Source organism: Tripterygium wilfordii, chromosome 17 (assembly GCF_013401445.1).
Source record: "Tripterygium wilfordii isolate XIE 37 chromosome 17, ASM1340144v1, whole genome shotgun sequence".
In the NCBI taxonomy this organism is placed as follows: domain Eukaryota; kingdom Viridiplantae; phylum Streptophyta; class Magnoliopsida; order Celastrales; family Celastraceae; genus Tripterygium; species Tripterygium wilfordii.
Window position 1 is genome coordinate 5,218,066 of NC_052248.1, and position 19,427 is coordinate 5,237,492.

A 19,427-nucleotide genomic window follows, 5' to 3' on the forward strand; every position below is an offset into this window, starting at 1 on the left:
GCAAATAGCAAGAAAGCTTGATGATTGATGTACTTGATAGCAAGAGGTTTCTCTCAAGGATAATTTTCAATTTGCTTCTCCAAGTTGTATGAAAGGGAAGATCCTCTTTTAAAGGCAATTCTCTCCTATGCTTGCAGCCATTGGATCAAACTTCAAGAGTTGATCTCTACCATCCATTGCAGCTCCTAATCTTGTTCATTGATGATTTGAGCAAACAAATCTCCACCATAGAGCATATAGACGTTGGAAGCTTGAGAGAAGTCAAGTTGTACCTTTCTTCCATAAATGTTGTCACAAGCACAACCCTTTGATCAATGTATGTCTTCAAATCTTGACCATTCAAACTCTCTTTAATTCTCAACCATGGATGTAGATTGTACTATGCCATCTTGTCCCTTCATTTTGAATCAAAGACTTCAAAAGTGATCTCTTAGTCAAGGATCTTGTTTGATTGCACCAACCTAACTTTCTTGGTAGCACATGTCTTGAGTGAAAATGTCAAGGATCTTGTTTGATTGCACCAATCCTAACTTTCTTGGTAGCACATGTCTTGAGTGAAAATGTCAAGGATCTTGTTTGATTGCACCAATTCTAACTTTCTTGGTAGCACATGTCTTGAGTGAAAATGTCAAGGATCTTGTTTGATTGCACCAATTCTAACTTTCTTGGTAGCACATGTCTTGAGTGAAAATGTCAAACAAGAATATATCACTAATGATAGAGAGGACAAGGTTTGTCCCACACATTTGAAAAGAGTTGTATCTCCATGAAGACCACAACCAATAGCCTCAATGTTTGATTCATTCAACTTGATTAAGTGCCTTAGTGGAAAGTTGGCAAATATAGGATTTTTCATAGTTTCCTAGAGCTCCAAGCTCATTCTTAGAAACAAGACTTCGACCACTCTTGAACATACTGAATTCTGAGCCATATGAGACCACAATGATGATTAACCTACAAGGAAATAGGAGATAGAACTCCCCAATTGCATGTAAGCTCAAAGAGCTTCATATAGAGCGCATAGGTTAATTATATTAGAAAAACAACCCAGAAAATTTATATTACTGCATGATAAATCATTTTATATGTATTATAATGTCCATGTAAAATTTCATAACAATCGGAAATCGTTTGGTCACTCAACCAAGCAATTAGATCACTAATAGTGAAACCGATAAATTCTAAGTGTAAATTCAAAGTCATTTTGCAAACTCAGTGTAAATGACCTTTTCTCTTGAACTTTACTAAATCAAATATGTTCATAGTGATGAAACTAAGATGCACACGAAATTTCATTTAAATCGGAGTTCATTTGGTTCACCACGTTCACAAAGAACACATATGCACAAAATTAGGTAAAACCTAGTTTTGACGGAATTTAAGCATATGACCAAATATATATGTGATGCATTTAATTTCTCATGATTATAGTCCTAGAACATATATTAAACCTTCATGTGCATGTGGTTCAAGTTTCAAGTCATTTGGACCTAAGTTGGTTAAGATATGATAATTGGAAAATTGATGCTCTAACTTAGTCCATGTATGTTTGTTTTCAAAACTTAATTTCCAGCACTATCTCAAAAATATATAGTCATTTAAATTCAATTCATATAAATCAAATATTGCTTTAATGTTTCATTATCATTTATAAATGATTTAATATCATCAAAATTAGACATATAGGACCATAGGTCCAACAATCTCCCCCTTTTTGATGATTACAAAACATGCATGATATAAATGTCTATTTGATTGTAATTGAATTTAATATCAATTCAAAGTGCATTAAAAAGTTTAATGATATCAATTTAAAACAATTTTGAAACTCATATACAACTTTAGTTAAGTAAGCTTAGCTCCCCCTTACTTTAACATCTATTCTCTCCCAATCATGGCATATACACTCCCCCTTAAGTTATGCCTATATATGCATTTTGGCAAATGATTTTAATGCAATTTATCATCATGTCTCTCCCCCTTTTTGTAATAATTCAAAAAGTGGAGAACTAAGGGGTTGATGCAAGTTTTGTAAAAGATTTATAAGCATTTTTGAGATTTTATCACAAAAGTGATTTAAGACCATAAACATGCTTCAAATAATATCAAAACTAGTTCTCATCAACAAATAGTCATGGCAACACACCAATTGAACTAATAGAACCTAAGTGACCCAATTTGGAGCCTATCACACTAAGTGACCCATGGCCTCCTAATGACACTAGGTTACTCCCCCTTCAATCATGCATACCAATTTATATATTTAGCTTATAAGCACATATCACCAAGAAAATATAATAAGCATTCAAGTTCAAACTTGGGATATCAATCAAACAAGGATATGCATTCAAGTAATATGCACTCAAGGTGCTTCACACAAACCCAATGCATTTCTTAGTTTTATGAATCTATCCTTAGCTAAAGGCTTAGTGAACAAATCGGCAATATTATGTTCCCCTTCTACATGTTCAAGCACAATGTTCTTTTTAGCAACATGATCTCTAATGAAATGATGTCTAATGTCTATATGCTTAGCTTTACCATGATATCTAGGATTCTTAGACAAATGTATGGCACTTATGTTATCACAAAGAATTGGAATGTTTGAAAATTCCATATTAAAATCAAGCATTTGTTGTTTAATCCAAAGCAATTGGCAAGTACAACTACCAATAGCCATATATTCGGCTTCGGTAGTGCTCAAAGCAACACATGTTTGCTTCTTGGAGAACCAAGATATGAGCATATTTCCTAGGTATTGACAAGTACCACTAGTACTTTTCCTATTTATTTTGCAACCCGCAAAGTCGGCATCTACAAATGAATGCAAGTCAAATGAAGATTTCTTATCATACCACAACCCTAGGGAAGGTGTGTCCTTTAAGTACCTAAGAATCTTCTTTATGGCCATGAGATGTGTTTGCTTAGGATTAGATTGAAATCTTGCACACATGCAAACACTAAACATAATATCGGGCCTAGATGCGGTCAAGTAAAGTAAACTACCAATCATTGACCTATATCTCTTTTGATCAACATCATTACCATCTAGGTCGGGTTCTAATTTGGTTCCCACTCCCATAGGTGTGGATGAACCTTTAGAAATATCCATGCCAAACCTTTTTAATATCTCATTTGTATACTTAGTTTGACTAATGTGAGTGCCAAGTGGGGTTTGTTTAATTTGTAAACCTAGAAAGTAAGTCAACTCACCCATCATACTCATTTCAAATTCATTCTTCATGCATAATGCAAAATCTTCACACATAGATTCTAATGTAGCACCAAACACAATATCATCAACATATATTTGCACAATTAGCATATCAAGACCTTTGTATTTAATAAACAAAGTATCATCAATACTACCACATTGAAAACCATTTTCAAGCAAGAACTTAGACAATCTTTCATACCAAGCTCTAGGAGCTTGTTTTAAACCATATAAAGCCTTGTCTAGTTTGTAAACATGGTTTGGAAATTTCTTACTTTCAAATCCGGGAGGTTGTTTAACATAAACTTCCTCATTTATCACACCATTTAAAAATACACTTTTCACATCCATTTGAAAAAGTTTGATATTTTTGTAACATGCAAATGCAAGCAATAATCTAATAGCCTCTAACCTTGCAACCGGTGCAAAGGTTTCATCAAAGTCAATGCCCTCTTCTTGGCAATATCCTTGGGCCACTAATCTAGCTTTGTTCCTAGTTACATTACCATTTTCATCCATCTTATTCCTATAGACCCATTTTGTTCCTATGATGGTGTGGTCTTTAGGTTTGGGACAAAGAGTCCAAACCTTACTTCTCTCAAATTGTTCTAACTCCTCTTGCATGGCATACACCCAATCACCATCATGCAAAGCATCACGTACATTTTTAGGCTCTACTAAAGAAAGCATGGCAAAAGAGTTTAAAGGATTAGAATTGACCGTAGAGTCCCTTTTGGCTCTTAGTTGCCTTCCTTGATACAAGTCTCCAATAATTAGTTCTTTTGGATGAGACTTCATCACCTTGTATTTGTGAACACCCGGTTGTTCCATAGCATTTTCAGCTTCTTTTGGTTCTTCATTTCCCTCGGGTTCACCTTCACTTTCTTCATTTGAGATATTCATCTCCCTTAAGTTCTCCACCAAAGGTACATCATCTTCATCTTCTTCTAACAATTGTACTCCATGTGTACCTTCATTTTTGTGCTTCAAAGGATGTTCCAAATCTGAAAAATTATTTTCTACACGCACATTTGGAGCAAGTGTGGTCATATCATCGAATTTAACATTTACACTTTCTTCCACAATTTTAGTTCTAGAGTTAAATACTCTATATGCTTTAGATGATGATGAATATCCTAAAAATATTCCAATGTCACTCTTTGCATCAAATTTATCCAAATTGTCTTTGGTATTTAAAATAAAACATTTAGCACCAAAAACTTTAAAGTAATCTACTTTAGGTTTCTTGCCATACAAGAGTTCATAAGGAGTTTTCTTTAATCCTTTTCTAATGCTAAGTCTATTACTCACATAACATGCATTACTAGTAGCTTCGGCCCAAAAATATTTAGGAAGATTATATTCTAGAAGCATGGTTCTTCCTAGTTCTTGTAAAGTTCTATTCTTCCTTTCTACAACCCCATTTTGTTGAGGTGTCCTAGGAGCACTAAACTCGTGTTTAATACCAAAAGAAGCACACAAAGAATCAAAATTAGCATTTTCAAATTCACCTCCATGGTCACTTCTAATTTTTGAAACCTTTAAGTTATGCTCATTTTGCAATCTCCTAAGTAAGTTTTCAAAAGCATGCAATGCATCACTTTTATGCACAAGAAACAAACACCATGTAAATCTAGTATAATCATCCACAATAACAAATGCATAGTATTTTCCACCTAGACTCCTAACTCTACTAGGACCAAATAAATCCATATGTAACAATTCTAGAGGCCTAGAAGTACTAATATCAAGTTTAGGCTTAAAAGACTCTTTAGTTTGTTTACCCCTAACACAAACATCACAAACATGTTCAACATTGAAATTTAACTTAGGCAATCCTCTAATAAGTTCATTGGCACACAACTTTTTTAATGTAGACATTCCGATATGACCTAATCTTCTATGCCAATGCAAAGCATCATCATTTTTAGCATGCAAGCAAGATATTTTAGAATTTTTCATAGCATCAAAATGCATTACATACATATCACCACTTCTACTTCCTAATTTCACAACATTACCATAAACATCAAACACATAACATTTATCATTTTTGAAAAGAATATCAAAGCCTTTATCGGCTAAGTGACTAACACTCAATAAATTAAAAGATAAATTTTCAACCAATCTTACTTCACTAAGGGAGAAAGAAGAGTTACCTATGGATCCCAAGCCTAGGATCTTACCTTTGACCTTGTCTCCAAAGGTCACAAATCCTCCATTCTTCTTTGCTTCAAAGGATGTGAATAATGAAGCATCTCCCGTCATGTGTCTAGAACAACCACTATCCAAATACCATTTGCATGACTCAAATTTGGATTTTAAGCACACCTAGATAAACACATGTTTAATATACCTTAGGTATCCAAACTTTGGATCCTTTGGGGTTAGTAGCAATAAAGGCATATGCATCAATTTTGAAAGTTCTCATCACATATGCTTTCTTTTCAAAGTCATTCAACCCTTTAGGCACCCAAACCTTCTTCACATAAACTTTTCTCTTCCTAGGTGTAGTTCCCTTAGGAACATTAGCCTTACCCTTGGGGTAGGTACCATTTTTGTTCACGTTGACCGTGGCCTCCTTAGCCTCTAGGGTGTCCTTAAGTTTCATAGGATCATATCCTAATCCACTCTTGTCAAGATAATGTCTTTGAGATGCAAGAAGTTCATCCAATTTAGAAGAACTCATAGAAAATTTTGAAAATTGTTTTTCAAGCATATTGTATTTCTCATTGGCCATATCAAGCTCTTTTTGTAGAGAAGAAGAGTTAGGCATAATAATGCACTCATGATCATCCCATGTATCCAACTCACCTTCTAGCTCATGAATCCTAGCATGCAAAGCATCTAAGTCATGTGAATTGCTAGATGATGCAATGTTACTAGAATTAACACATGTTTTCAATTGATCTTTTAAATCCTCATTTTCTTGAACTAATGCATCAAGTGAAAAACATACATCATCATATTTAGATTTCAAATCACAACACTCATTTAGATGCATTTTCTCTACTTTAGAAAGTCTACTAACTTCTTTCTTAGCATGCTTGTGTTTATGCATCAATTTCTCATAAGCAGTATAAAGTTCATCATAAACACAAGAGAGCTCATCATAAGAAGGTTTAGAAGATGTTACCATCTCATCCGAATTTGATGAGGACACTTCCTCTTCCTCATTTGCCATGAGACACAAGTTGGCTTGGAGTTCCTCTTCACTATCACTTGAAGATGATGATGAAGAATCATTCCAAGTGGCCTTGAATGCCTTCTTCTCCTTCTTCCCTTTTTCCTTCTTCTTCTCTTTCTCTCTATATTCCTTATGCTTCTTCTTTTGAAACTTAGGGCAATCGGCCATAAAGTGACCTACTTTGCCACACTTAAAGCAAGTACTCTTTTCTTTCTCTTTCTCCTCTCTCTTTTCTTTAAAAGCCTTTCTATTCTTGAATCCTCCACGTTTATTCATCTTCAAGAACTTCTTGAAATGCTTAGCTAATAGGGCTGCCCCTATTTCACTATCATCATCACTAGAATCCGAACTAGTGTCACTATTGATCCTAAGAGCTAAGCCATTTTTCTTAGGTGGTGCATCTTCCTCATCTAATCTTGACATCTCCAACTCATGTGTCATTAGACTTCCTATTAATTCCTCTATCTTAAGCTTCCTAAGGTCTTTAGCCTCTTTAATGGCTACTACCTTATCTTTCCAAATCCTAGGTAAACTCCTAAGGATCTTTTGGACCTTATCAACTTCCTCATATGGTTTGTTCAAGGCTTCTAATTCATTACATATGCAAGTAAGTCTAGAAAACATCTCCCTAATGCTCTCACCCTTCTTCATTCTAAAGGTCTCAAACTCGGTGACTAGCATGTTTATCTTAGAGTCCTTCACTTGACTTGTTCCTTCATGCTTCAATTCTAACATATCCCAAATCTCCTTTGCACTCTTACATTGAGCTATGTAATCAAACTCACTCCTAATAAGTGCAATGTGCAAAGTGTTGATTGCCTTATTATTTAGGCTAAGTAATCTCTTATCTTCCTTAGTAAACTCACTCTTTTCCTTATCTACCATCTCATCACCCAAAAGTTTTCTAGGAACATAAGGACCATTCTCTACAACTTCCCACAAGTCATAATCAATGGAATTTATAAAAATTTTCATCCTATTTTTCCAAAAACCATATTGCAAGCCATTGAAAAATGGTGGTCTATTCATGGATAGGCCTTCGGCCTCACCATAAGAATTAATATTTGCCATAAATATGCCAAATAGGATATGACTCCTAGTTTTAGCTAACCTGCTTCGATACCAATTGACGGATCGAGTTTAACACAAGAGGGGGGGTGAATTGTGTCCCCAAATTCCGATTGGAATCCCTTTTTAAATTTAAACAAATTAATGACAATTAACACATAGCACACAAATTTGGACTCTAATGATTATCCTAATCAATATTCAATCCAATGCAAGATGTGATACAATATAGTGAATGACCAAATATCAAATAATCAAGATTTGCACAAAACAGATTTTCAAACAACACACTGCACACAGATTTTTCAACTCAGGTTTCACCTATCAAATGATGTCGAAATGCAACAAAATTTTATATGCAATGTCACAACACCTTAATAAACACTATATCAAAATTTCAGATTAAAATTCAAAGTTTAAGTAAGTCTGCTAATCTCGGACAGATTAGGGTTTTGAAAATCCTGCAGTTTGAAACAAGTAGTAAATATAAACAAGTAAACAAAGAAATCAACACAGCGATTTATAGTAGTTCGGAGACCCTTCTCCTACGTCTACTACCTAGATTCACCAACCTAGGATTTTCCCAACTCCACTAAGGTGTGGTTTTAAGAGACCCACAAAACTCCTTACACCAAGGGTTTCTAAGAACTCCCTCAAACTTCAATGTTTACAATTTCCCTTAACAAAGGGAATTTCTCAATGGGATTTTCAGGCAAGGTTCTCACAGGTTACCTCAAAGGTATTTGGTGTGGAACTCTCAAGATTACAGCAACACTCTCAAAGATAGGATTTTAAGAACAAGAGAGGTTTAGATTGTAAGCAAACAAAGCCTAAAGGATATAGGAACTTCCCTTTTGCAAAAGCAAGAGTAGTGAGAAGTCCTTGATTGTAGAGGCTTGTAATGGAGAAGATTGTTGTAGCAAATAGCAAGAAAGCTTGATGATTGATGTACTTGATAGCAAGAGGTTTCTCTCAAGGATAATTTTCAATTTGCTTCTCCAAGTTGTATGAAAGGGAAGATCCTCTTTTAAAGGCAATTCTCTCCTATGCTTGCAGCCATTGGATCAAACTTCAAGAGTTGATCTCTACCATCCATTGCAGCTCCTAATCTTGTTCATTGATGATTTGAGCAAACAAATCTCCACCATAGAGCATATAGACGTTGGAAGCTTGAGAGAAGTCAAGTTGTACCTTTCTTCCATAAATGTTGTCACAAGCACAACCCTTTGATCAATGTATGTCTTCAAATCTTGACCATTCAAACTCTTTTTAATTCTCAACCATGGATGTAGATTGTACTATGCCATCTTGTCCCTTCATTTTGAATCAAAGACTTCAAAAGTGATCTCTTAGTCAAGGATCTTGTTTGATTGCACCAACCTAACTTTCTTGGTAGCACATGTCTTGAGTGAAAATGTCAAGGATCTTGTTTGATTGCACCAATTCTAACTTTCTTGGTAGCACATGTCTTGAGTGAAAATGTCAAGGATCTTGTTTGATTGCACCAATTCTAACTTTCTTGGTAGCACATGTCTTGAGTGAAAATGTCAAGGATCTTGTTTGATTGCACCAATTCTAACTTTCTTGGTAGCACATGTCTTGAGTGAAAATGTCAAACAAGAATATATCACTAATGATAGAGAGGACAAGGTTTGTCCCACACATTTGAAAAGAGTTGTATCTCCATGAAGACCACAACCAATAGCCTCAATGTTTGATTCATTCAACTTGATTAAGTGCCTTAGTGGAAAGTTGGCAAATATAGGATTTTTCATAGTTTCCTAGAGCTCCAAGCTCATTCTTAGAAACAAGACTTCGACCACTCTTGAACATACTGAATTCTGAGCCATATGAGACCACAATGATGATTAACCTACAAGGAAATAGGAGATAGAACTCCCCAATTGCATGTAAGCTCAAAGAGCTTCATATAGAGCGCATAGGTTAATTATATTAGAAAAACAACCCAGAAAATTTATATTACTGCATGATAAATCATTTTATATGTATTATAATGTCCATGTAAAATTTCATAACAATCGGAAATCGTTTGGTCACTCAACCAAGCAATTAGATCACTAATAGTGAAACCGATAAATTCTAAGTGTAAATTCAAAGTCATTTTGCAAACTCAGTGTAAATGACCTTTTCTCTTGAACTTTACTAAATCAAATATGTTCATAGTGATGAAACTAAGATGCACACGAAATTTCATTTAAATCGGAGTTCATTTGGTTCACCACGTTCACAAAGAACACATATGCACAAAATTAGGTAAAACCTAGTTTTGGCGGAATTTAAGCATATGACCAAATATATATGTGATGCATTTAATTTCTCATGATTATAGTCCTAGAACATATATTAAACCTTCATGTGCATGTGGTTCAAGTTTCAAGTCATTTGGACCTAAGTTGGTTAAGATATGATAATTGGAAAATTGATGCTCTAACTTAGTCCATGTATGTTTGTTTTCAAAACTTAATTTCCAGCACTATCTCAAAAATATATAGTCATTTAAATTCAATTCATATAAATCAAATATTGCTTTAATGTTTCATTATCATTTATAAATGATTTAATATCATCAAAATTAGACATATAGGACCATAGGTCCAACACTATTTTGCTTCGTTGTTTTTTGAATAAAATTGTTGGTGTTGAGAGCTAAAAGAGCCATTTGCTCCTCCAAAGAAAGCTTCTTTGGTTCAGCAGGGACTTGTTGTGTCATCTTCTGATTGTATTGCTTACTCTGGCCTTGTCCTCCCCAAATGAAATTTGGGTGATTTCTCCATCCTGGATTGTATGTATTTGAAAATGGATTGTTATTGGGATGGAAACCACCTTGCCCCGTATAATTGATATATTCTTGTTCAGAGTTTGAAGACATAGGACATGTTTTCGTGGTGTGGTTAGATTGAGAACAAATGGCACACATCTCAACTTGGGCTGCTTGTTGGGAAGATAAAATTGCTTTCATTAACATGTCAATCTTCTTCTCCATGGCTTGCAATTGAGGTTGGCTTTCTGCTCTGGTGTGGACTTCATACATACCTTTTGGAAGCTTTACCCCTTGCTTTACTCTTGATGAAAATTGTTGAAAATTTTCATTTAAAGTTTCAAATAGTTCAAAAGCTTTTTCACTGCTTTTCTCCATTAATATGCCTCTACAAGCTGAGTCTATAATGCTTGTGTTTGTTGCATCGAGTCCTTCATAAAAAGCTTGAACTTGATCATCTTGTGACAAGTCGTGGTGTGGGCACTTGAGCAATACCTGTTTAAAGTTATCCCAAGCTTCATAAAATAAGTCCCCATCTTTTTGCTGTCATGTTTCAATTTCCCTTCTTAATTGCTTCGTCTTCTGAGCTGGGAAAAATTTCTTCAAGAATTTTGTTGTCATTTGCTCCCATGTAGTGATCGATCTTGGGGTCAAAGAGTTGAACCACAGTTTCACATTGTCTTTGAGAGAAAATGGAAACAACATGAGTCGTACTTCTTCTGACGTCAAACCCTGAACAGATTGTGTCTTATAGAGTTCAAAGAATTCTCTGATGTGTATGTAAGGGTCATCAAATGTTGTGCATAGGAAGTGTGGGACTGCATTGAGTAGAACTGGAGAGAATGTGACATTGCCCTGAACGTTGGGTTGGAATGCTATGCTGGATGGTTGCTCCATATTCTGAGGTACAAATGAATTCTTCATTGGCCTCTAAGCAGGTGCATTGACTGGTGGATGTGCAATTCTAGCAAGAGCATTCTCAAGATTCTCTTCTGCCATATTTCCTCGTACTTCTCTTCTCAGTTGTGCAAGAGTTAGTTCAATCTCTGGATTGTAGTTAATAAGATTGAAACTTTGAGATCGACGTCCTTGCATAAAAGAAAATGTCAGCGATAATAACTTTTTATTATTATTATTATTTTAACAAAATTATAAGAGTGAATTTACACAAAATAAGAAATTAATATAAAAAACAATAAAATGGGGCATAAAGGCCAACCATAAGTATTAACAGAAATAAAAAGTTATATTAGGCAGCCCCGACCACATAAGCATATATATATATAAAGGTGGGGCAGTGTAAAGCCAACCACAAATATAAATAATACTGTAAAAAAAAATAAAATAAATAAATGTTACTGTTAGTGGCAAAAATGTAAATGTTAGAAATGCTAGTAAGTTAGTAATTGTTAGTGAGAGTTATTATAAACAGATATAGGCGGTTGTAGTAGAACTAGCCAATAATATATAGTTAGATAGGGCGGTTAAGCCATCCACAAAAAACTGAAAAACCTTCCATTAAGGAGGTGTAGCATACTAATATTAATAAATATATACACACACACACATATATATATATATATACAAAAGTTAGATAACAATATATTAAATCAGTCCCCGGCAACAGCGTCAAAAACTTGATGTGATAGTTAAGACCCGCTAAAAATATAGCGATTCCAAACCCAAATTATATTCGCAAGTGCACGAATCAATTGTAGTATAGAAGTGGCAAATATGAGTGTCGTATCCACAATGACTGAATATTAAATATATGCAATTCCAACTCTTCGTAATTATCAGTGGAAACAAAATGAATAAGAATTAACACAAGTAGACAAACACTAGGGATCCGATTTCACCAACTCTATTGTATTTAAATTATTTAGCCAACAATTATCATTTCATTCATGCATGTCAAAGATCAAGTCCCCTAATTTATGTAATAGTCATGAGCATCTGACTTACCACGTCTATTCTCAATTGCAACCATCCATGGGCATATGGATTGGCTAGGACAATCAAGAACGCATTAGGACCTATGGTAACTTATGTAGTTATCACAAAGATCCTAGCATATGGCATTTATGTCTAAGTAACTCCGGTGTTAGCTGCAAGAAGCTGGTCTCAAATTGGACATGGGCATATGCCTCAATTTGCATCATGGTAATCAACCCTAGATGGTAGCTAAACATCAAGATTTAATTATCAATAAAGAATAGCTAATTAACACTTGACATAACATAAATAAACTAACAATCAATCAAACAAAATTTATTTAGATACAATAGAGTGGATCCATCGTCACCCTAGTAAGAAGATTAGTTCCTCATACTAGGTTTACACAACCAGCAATTAATCTCACGAAATTCTAGAAAGAATATGTGAGAGAATTGTTGTAAAAGAGAAAATAAAACTCAAGAACTCACTCTCTGCTTTTATCTCTCCTCTTGCTCTTTGTTTCTCCAGAAAAATCTTCCTCCTCGAATTGTCTCGGTGTCTCAATTTATAGTAGTGAAAATCCACTGGTGAGATGGAGAATACTGATGATAGTCTTCACATGATTCCTTTCAGTACCGTATTTTGAAGACTTTTGGACGAAAGTTGAGCTGCAATATTAATGCATACATGAAAACCAAATCAATAGATCATTTATTGATGTCAGACAATTACATACATATACATATATATATATATATAACAGTATTACGTGGACTTTTGGTACCCAATGTATACATATATATATATATGTACACACAACTATATATATATTATATATATATAGACTACTATATATATATATATATGGACTTTCGATAGATGGTAATAAATGATGTGAGGTAAGCATATATACATATGTATATATATTTATCTACATGATAACGCATGATAGGATGATTAAATGGAATGGTGATATGTAAATATACAGATGATGCAAGTGGTTTATTTTACACTTAGTATGATGACACATGGTTGAACAGAACTAGGCTTCATATGGTATGTTTATAGAATAAGACCTGAACTGAAAAATGGGTTATAAGTTTTTGGCCCTAAAAATATAGAAATAAATATAAAGTGATTAAAAACGATATTTGTACTTTAATTATGTAATAATCACTTCAAGCCCTAATTGTATGACAAATGTTCATGATAAATTATCAATTAAAGTGTACATTTGAACATTTATCACAATCCCCAACCAGCTTACTGCCAGTCCCTAGTAATTCAAGTGTTCAGAAAATTCATGTCATAGACGTAAATAATCCAATTATCTCGTTAGTATGAATATATTCAAGAATCCACCAACCACTATCACTAGAACAAATCATTCTAACTAAATCTCAAACCACCCATTCTATCTTAGCGTGAGGTGAAGTGTGTAGCGAATTTAGCATAAATATGTGGCTTTAATTTAATCTTAACACAAACACTGCAATATCACAAGAATCATCAGACTCAATGAATAATTAATATCAAGGGATTTTATTTATTGACTCTCCTTTCTTTTCTTTTGTTTTTTTTAATAATTTATTATATATATTTTTTAATGTGACATGTGCAATGCTCAATCTTATTAAGCTTTCTAATTGACCCTTGTAACAAGCGTTCAACCAATGACTCTCAATCCAGTTGGCTCGGGGCATTAGGTGTAAAGACACCCCAACGGGTTTAATAACTCGAGTCAAAAATGCTACAAAACTTCGCTTGTCACATAGGTTGATGTCTTGATTTTTCTACCTTTTTACGCGAACACTCACTGCTTACTGAGGCAAGAGACCCGGTTACTCAGCAGAGAAACTCATAGACACTCCTGTTATGGCGACATAAGGTGGCGATGGGGATGGCGTTGAGAGATGGCAGAGAGAAGGGGACGGGTTTTTTTTGGGGTAGATCTGCGTGCAAGGGGAGGGTTCTTTTTTAAGCTGCAATGTTTTTTTTTTGCTTCCAACTACAATTTTGGTTGGAAACAAAAAAATTATTAAATTAAGATTAATTTTATTTACCAACTGACATTTTGGTTGGAAAAAACAAATAAAGTCAATTCTTTTAAAAAATAGAAATTAGTTTCCAACTGATACAATCGGTTGGTAAATTAAATTTCAGTACGTTACCTATAAAAATAATTAAATTTATTTTCCAACTGTAATTATCGAATGGAAAATAATCTGAATGTTATATAAAAATAACAAAATAACATATTCCGGCCGAATGTTCAGTTGGAAGTATTTTTCAAAAATTAAAAAAATATCTTATATTTGTCAACTGAAATATGGGTTGGAAAGTCGGTTGAAAAATTAGTTTTTCCTATTGATTTTCCAACCAACATTTTATCGGTTGGTAAATGTTCATATAATGAGAAACAGTTGGAAATCTTGCAAACCCACGTTTTTCTTGTGGAGATTACTTTGCTGACATAATAAATAGATCGTTGCATTTTATCCTCTTCTTGGATTAAGACTGCACTCACTGCATGTTCTGAAGTGGCGAGGTAGAGACATAGAGTTTCTCATGTTTTTGGTGAGGAAAAAAGCGGTAGCTCACCAAGATACTTCTTCAAATCTTCAAAAGACTTTTGACACTCCTCTGTCCACTGAAATTCCTTGGCCTTTTTCAAGGCAATAAAGAATGGTCGGCATCTATCTCCCGACCGAGCAAGAAAACGCCCTAAAGCCGCTGCTGGGCCTGTCAATTTTTGAACCTCTTTGGGACAAGATGGAGGCTCCATTTGCAGAATCGCTTGTACCTTCTCGGGATTCGATTCTATTCCTCTTGAAGTGAAGAGAAATCCTAGAAACTTTCTCGAGGAAACTCCAAATGCGCATTTCTCAGGGTTTAACTTCATTTTGAGCTAATTCAAAGTATTGAAAACACTTTGCAAATCGGTAGTGTGATCTTCTATTTTATGGCTCTTAACTACCATATCATCCATATAAGCTTCAACATTCTAACCGATGTGGGCTGCAAAAACCTTGTTTACTAACCTCTGGTATGTTGCTTATGCATTCTTTAGGCCAAAAGGCATGACATTATAGCAATATGTACCCTCAGGTGTGATAAAAGACGTATGTTCTCGGTTAGCTTCATACATCGGGATTTGATGATACCCCAAATAAGCATCAAGAAAGCTTAGTATCCCATACCCAGATGTGGCATCAACTAATTGGTTTATCTTAGGTAGTGGATAGCTGTCTTTCGGGCATGTCTTATTGAGATCGGTGAAATCTATGCACATTAGCCATTTTCCGTTTGCTTTTTTCACCATGACCACATTTGCCAACCAATCAGGGTACAAAACCTCCCTGATGAACCCAGTGTTCAACAGTTTTTGCACTTCTTCTCGATGCCTTTTTGTCGGTCTAGGGCTAAATTTCTCTTCTTCTGTTTGTTCGGTTTGATACCTAGTTTTATACTCAATCGATGATTAATTACCTCTGTATCTATCCCAGGCATTTCATCGACATTCTAGGCAAAAACACCAATGTTAGAAAGAAGCATCTCAGTCATTTCTTGAGCAAGGTTTTTGGGAAGTTGAGTTATAAGATACAAATTTCTTTCAGTCCCTTGCTCGATAATGATTGCAGTTAATGCCTTAGCTGGTTTAGGTTTCAGGATCTTCTCAGTCTCTCGAACATCTAGTGTCAACACATTAAGCGATGACTTCTTCCTTTCTTTCAAGTCTGTCAAATACACTTGTCTTTCTATTTTCTGGTTCATTCATCAGTAAGAAATTTCATCTTTAAGTGGTAGGTTGATACAACACATGGGGCTTTGTGCAAAAGTGGCCTATCGATAATGGCATTATAGGTCGACTTGATATCCACCACCAAGAAATCTATCAAAAAGGTCTTAGTCTTTGGACTAGTACCCAAAATGATGGTTAAGGATATGATTCCTATGGGAAGAACTGATTCCCCACTAAAGTCGAAGATCGATAATGTGGACCTCCTGAGCTTGTTCTCGGGAATATTCATTGCCTTGAAGGCTTCATAAAATAGTATGTCCGCAGCACTTCCTCCATGCACCAACACTATTTTTACCAAATAGTTTGATATGTTCACTTCCACGACCAAGGCATCATCATATGGGGTCATGATGTCCTCAGTATCTTTCTCCGAGAAGGATATGGTTTTTCAATTTTTTCTCAGTTTTTTAGACTCTTGATCAACCTGATGGATTGTTCTCGCATAGACTTTACTAGCCGATGAGGTTTCTCCCCCTGCTGTTAATCCATCGATAATGACATTTATTATCCCAGTAGTCATTCTATCTTCTCTTCGAGGTGAGTCATGCCTCCTCTATCTTCTATTTTCTCTTTCATCTCTATCATCTTCTCTTCCCCTTCTTCGATCATTTTGGTCATTTTTGAACTCTTTCAAATATTCTCTTCGAATCAGTCCTTCAATCTCATCCTTGAGTTGTCTACAATTATCGATATCATGACCATGATCCCGATGAAAATGGCAGTACTTATCTCAAGGTCATTTGTTGGAAGGAGCTCTCATTTTCGGAGGCTATTTAAGGAGATCCGTGTTTCGGACTTCCATAAGTACTCTACTCAGGGAAGAATTCAAAGGTGTATAATTCCCATACCGAGGACCTGAAGTCTGGTCAGTCTTATTACCTTCTTGTTTCCTCTTATCGTCACGTTCGCGATTCCTGTTTCCTTGATCTTTTCTGATCGCCTAGATTCACCGAGGTTACCCTTCTTCACTAGAGACATATTGACATTTTTTGCTTCATCAATTGCTTCAACAGAATTGATGTATTTGTCCGCACGAGCTAACAGTTCGCCCATATCATATGGGGGTCGCTTAGATAAGGAGTTCTGGAGACCTTCATTTTGAACAGTGTGAATGAGAGTTGTTATGGCCATGGGAACTTGTAAGATAGGCACATCAAGACATTCCCGAGAAAATCGAGTGATGAAGTCTCGAAGTGATTCATCCCGACCATGTCAAACATTCATGAGACTAAGAATGGTCTTCCTCGGTTGTCGCACGCTGACAAAGTAAGTTACAAATTTATGGGATAGATCCCCGAAGCTTGTAACACTATGTATGGGTAAATTTAAAAACCAAGTTCGGGCTGCATCGAGGAGAGAAATAGGGAATGATTTGCAAAAACTACATGATTTGCTCCACGAAACTCCATCATTGAACAAAATCCCATAACATGATCAAAGGGATCACTTTTGCCATCATACTTCTCGAGAGTAGACGCCTTAAAATGAAGAGGCATCTCGGCTCCTAATATCTCGCTTGATAAGGGTGCAAGGGAAGTATCCTAGACTGTACTCATAAAAGTTGTTCCCTTTAATTCCGCGATCTTACAGTTCATCATTTCTTATCTCGGTTCCCTGATCTCGCATGTTCTCCCTACCCTCACGTCTATAACTATTTGATCGAGAATGGGTTTCGCCATCTTTATTGATATGACTCCTCGGTAATGGTTGTTGTGGAGATTGTTGATGAGCTGTCAACATCTCCATCATGACTTGCATCTGTTGAGCCAACACCGAAAATTGGTCCTGAGTTACTGGAGTATTAGACTGATCTTGCTCGGGCAAAGGTAGTTCTCCCTGAGGATCAGTCTCTTGAGGATCATTGGTTTCAGATGGCGCCAAACTGATGATGAGCAGAATGGAATAATTTGACATCTCAATTCGTGCATTCCAGTTAATCAGACAAAGGATAAAGTAAGTTGTTCTTCTCTGCACGTGTAACAAAAGTGAGCTAAAGGGTCCCCGAGGTGTTTCTTAGGGGAGCCACTCCGACGCTCAAGTTAATTTTGTAATAAAGTGAATTTAGAGAGATTGCTCAGTATACAAAGCTTTCTCTTTTCAACTGAGTAGAAATAGAAAAATTAAGTTTTTTTACCTGAATGAGAGTTCCCCTTTTATATGTTCCTTGAATAACTGTTACTCTGCAATTATAACCGCTCTTTGAAGATCGTGGGAGCTATAAGCACGCTCTGTATTTGTAGTCAGGGTGATTTACCGATCAACCCATCATAACTAGGGCTCGGCATCGGGCCGGGCTGGCCCGGCCCTACTTTTGTGGGCCCAGGCCCGATTTAGTTCTTCGGGCCTCGGGCCGGGCCAAACTGAGAATATGAGGCCCGGGCCCATAAAGCTCGGGCTCGGGTCGAGCTCTCACGGCCCATCACTATTCATCCTCTTTGAAAATTATAAAATTAAATTGTTCATCATAGGATTCGAACTCGGGACTTTTAGATAGGAAAGTAATGCACTGATCAACAAGCCAAAGCCACTTTCATGTTATACTTGTCAACTAATTAAATTATTATCTTTACATACCACCTGTTATATTTTTAACACAATTAAATAATTTTAGTTTTACTTAATGAGTATTGATTTTAAATTTTATATTATACACATCTATAGTTTTAAATAGTTTAATTTTATACTTATTTTATAAAATCTTAGGATTTTAAGATTTTATCAACATTTATGAGTAGATGGTCATATTATGGCTTTAGGGTTAGTGCTTAGGTTTAGGGTTTAGGATTTAAGATATATAGAGTTTAGGGCATTTAGGGTTTAGGGTTAAGGGTTTAGGGTTTAGGGCCCATTAGAGTTTTGGGGTTTAGGGTTTTGGGGTGTATAATATATAATGTATGTATGTATATATATGTATGTATATATATGCAGACAGTGCATGCACTGTCTGCATATGTATATATATGCACTGTCTGTGTATGTATATATATATGTATGTGTGTATGTATATATATATATATGTAAATATATACATATTATATACATATAAAAATAAATAATGTCTGGCTTGGGTCGGGCTCGGGCTCGGGCCGGGCCAAAATTGGCCCGAGGTATCGGACTTCGGGCCGGGCTACCCAGGCCCGGTCTACTTTCGGGCCGGGTCGGGCTTTGGCCCGTGGGCCCGGCCAGGCTCTTGCCGGGCCTAGGCCCGCGGGCCAAATGGTGGGCCCTAATCATAACTCCTTAGGTACCGAGGAGACATGAACGAGGTGACACCAAGTGTAGCCTAGGTAGTCCCCAATATAGCTTCCTGTGTTCTAGACATGTATTGATATTTTATTGGAGGGTATTTTGGTATCATCAATATGTATGAGAATAAGATGATAAATCAATCAATTATATATATATAGTGGTTACGAATGATATATACATATAGAAAATC